General features: G+C 46.8%; 1 pseudogene; it reads right to left on the bottom strand.

The window, feature by feature from the left end:
- Positions 1 to 795: 795 nt before the first annotated feature.
- Positions 796 to 1,887, bottom strand: LOC100943774 (annotated as a pseudogene).
- Positions 1,888 to 3,586: the final 1,699 nt, after the last annotated feature.

Below are 3,586 nucleotides of genomic sequence, written 5' to 3'. Positions count from 1 at the left end.
ATGAGGAATGGTATTAAAGGGTCGAGGCATTAGGAAGGTTGAGTACTAGTGGACCAGAGGCAGCCTGGACACACTTTCAAGTCCTGAATTCTAAACTTCATTGTATAAAATGCCACTTTAAATGTGTATCAAACCCTCAGCCCAAGACAGTTTTTCAAATCTGAAAGCTCACAGGAGTAGGGCTGAGACAGCATGGAATGTGCAGCCTTGGTGCCCGGGAGTCCTGGTGGGAGGACTAAGACACTCAGGAGGCAGAACCTCCTCATGCAGGCCACTCTGGGAAGGTCACAAAAGTGAACTGGGAGCCAGAGGGGCATTGAGTAATGGCAAAATGGCACAAGTTCCTGCCCAGGCTGATCATTTCTATGACGGCTCGTGTAGCGTTTTCTACTTATGCTATCAAGTTCAATCCACTGAACTTATCTTACGATTTTAAAAAAATGATAATGAAAAACTATTAGTATAGAATTGCTATTTTTAAGTTTAGCAATTAAAAAAATCACTAGCTTTTATAAAAATTCCTTCCAACAGATCATCAGAATCTATAAAACAGGAGGAATTTCACCAAGGACTGTGTATAAGTTATATGTGGGACTCTCATTGTGGGCAGTCAATAACTCTGTTCTAGGTCATGAAGTTAGTATCTGATGATAAATACTTTACTCTGGGTGAAGACTGCACAAAGACACAATTGCATGTTTGGATGAAGCAGGAGTGACCTCGTGTTTGCAACGATGAAGCAGGAGTGACCTCGTGTTTGCACCGAGCTTGGAGCTGAGAGCACTGCAATGCTCCTCAGGGGTCCTCCTCCTCCTCCTCTTTAACTTCAGAAATTTTGTCTATAGATTTGAGGATCTCGGCAACAAGATTCAGCGTTTCCGCTCCAGAAGCCAGCTGCTTTATGGAAGCCTGTGCGCTGTTCATGACGACGTGCAGGTTCTCCAAGGCCACATCGGTGTTCTGCTTCACAACATTCAAGCTGGTACTATGGCCTGAGCGCAGAGCTTCGTTCTCATGTTTGAAGTCAGAGACCTGAGCCTGGAGCAAATGTACTTCCTGCTTCAGTTTCATGATGTGAGTTTCCGCTTTGACAGCCCGTTTTGTCATGAGCTCCAGGTTCTGCTCCACCTTCTGAACCACTGACTCCAGGTCATGGTAGTTAATCTTATCCTTGATCATTTTTGCTTCTAATTTCCGCTCCAGTGTCCTCACCATTTCTGTCTGAGTTTCAGAGAAGCGCTGAACCTCACTCAGCTTTCTTCTTAGCTTACAATTTTCATCTTGCAGTGCCTCATAACTGGTCTGCAGCGTCCGTAGGTGCCAGTCTCCCAGAGACTCTCCGTGAGCAGCAAGGTCTGTGTCCGGACTCCGCGCTGGAGAAACAGGAGCGTCTGCGCCACTCAGCGTCCCCGAGGGCAAGTACTCGGGCCCCATCCCCTCCAACGGGGTGGGAAAAAATGGCAGGTACGTGCTACCCGGCGGCGTGCCAGCAGCGATCCTTGCAGAGTGCGTCTGCTCCATGGAGGACGGCAGGTGGGACCCAGTCCACCGGTCATCCTCCTCTTCCTCCTCGTCCAGGAGGTCGTTGGCCCCTTTTGGGTCTTTAAAAAATGGCTGCTGATATTCTAGGCCGTACCCCACCACAGGCTGTTTGGCCGCAGGGTTGTGGTCGAGTCTCGCCGAGTGCCTCGAGGCTTCCTTGGAATAAATTCTGCTGGTGATGTCTTCTTTGGACAAGCTGAGGTTCTTGGCTTTCAGAAATTCTGTCAGGGATGGATTTGCCGCTTCCAGATCTTTGAGTTTGTCATCCTCGGGAATGGGAATGAGGAGGCTCCGGGCCCGGGCCTGCGGGGTGGCGCCCGGCGGGTGGTGCGGGTAGCCCGACATGGCCGCGGCACGGGCGGCTGGGCCTGCCTAGCCCGGCAGGGGCGGCTCCATGGCCCGGCTCCCGGCTCGCTCGGGCCGCCGCCGCCCGGTCGCCCGCCCGGGTCCCAGCCGCTCGGCCCGCGGCTCCGCGCCCCGCGGCTTCCGGTCCCCCACCGGAAGGCGGCTGAGTTCTCAGGTCCCTAATACAGGAAATGCTGGTGTCAGCTGCAGGTCGTAAATGTGGAGAGGACATCTTTATTTCTGATAAAGGCTTGCAGCCTGCAGGCCAGCCATCTGATGGCACTTTGAGGGTCGAAGGGGTGAGTCAGGTGTTTATGCCGACTGGGTTAGCTGAGTGTACATACTTAGTAGGTTAGAGAAGGTGTTATGAATAATCCCGCAGGGGGTGCGCATGTCGGGTCAGTAAATATGCCTGTTACAGAAGTCCCCTGTTCACTCTGGGGTGGACACTTAACATTTAAATCCATAAAATCAGGCTCTATGTGTCATAAGGTGATGAGTTAGCAAGGAGGGGGCATGTCCAACCTCCCATCCAGTCATGGCCGCAAGTTCAGTTCCTAAGGTTTTTCTGAGGTCCCCTTGGCCAAAACGGGGCCCATTCAGTCAGTTGGGGCGGGGGTCCTGGCTCAGGATTTTACTTTTATTTCTCAGTGGGGTCATTCAAGTGTTTTTTGGCTTTTTTGAAACCAAAACTCACAGATATACCTCTCTAAATATAATACAGTTCTGCTAAAAGCAATACTATTAAGAACAGTATCTTAGGTTTTACATATTCCATATATAATATTAAATTGATTATACATAAATTGATTACAGAAACAATATAATGGATATTCTGTGGAAATAAGTCCATCATGATGCTATGAGCTATACTGGTATAACCGAGGGCAATGGTAATAACAAAAATTAATTATATAATAAACATTTCCCAAGCCATATTTAAAATAGGATAGGGATTGTGAAGGTGAAGATGTGGGTTATAGGACATAACTAACATCTATAAACAATAATATCAAATAAATGTTTTGTAAGCACCAAAGAGACTTGGGAGAAAAGCTACAGTAGAGTCATACAAGAGAGAAATCTCTTCTGCCTGTTGGATATCTAGGAAGCCTTCATGAAATAAACCCCTTATACCTTTATATGACAATAAATATGTTTAGCTTTTTTATATTTACATGTTAATATTAATCGTGTCGATCTAGAAGGAAGATGCTAAAGCACAGAATATGATTTACTGAGTTTATCTGAGCCAAAATACAGACACTGCCACTGCCAGAAGACTCAGACCCAAGTAACCTTGGATACGAGGTGCATTTGGCCTTTGTTACAAGCAGATTTTTAAAGGCAAAAAAGTGGCACCAGCAGTGGGCTAATACACAATTGTTTGTCAGGAATACTCATTGGTTTATAGAAATAACATTGATTAGTGATTGTTATGCTGTCAAATGTTAGATTTGAGGGATAGGTGAGTTATAGGATCTGGTGTGGCTTTATTAGCTTAATTTATAACCACTTTTGGCAATAGCAGGCAGTTGCAAGAGTTGAATTCATAGCTCAAAGGTGGGGGGGAGCAGGACATGATTCCTGTCTCATTTTAATGTTTCTCTGGCCTGATATTTTTTTTTTTTTTTTTTGAGACAGAGCCTCAAGCTGTTCCCCTGGGTAGAGTGCTATGGCATCACAGCTCACAGCAACC

Source organism: Otolemur garnettii, unplaced genomic scaffold, assembly GCF_000181295.1.
Source record: "Otolemur garnettii isolate 467f Iridium unplaced genomic scaffold, OtoGar3 scaffold00057, whole genome shotgun sequence".
NCBI classification, from domain to species: Eukaryota; Metazoa; Chordata; class Mammalia; order Primates; family Galagidae; genus Otolemur; species Otolemur garnettii.
Note: the sequence above shows the minus strand (reverse complement) of the source record. Positions and strands in the feature narration are given on the sequence as shown.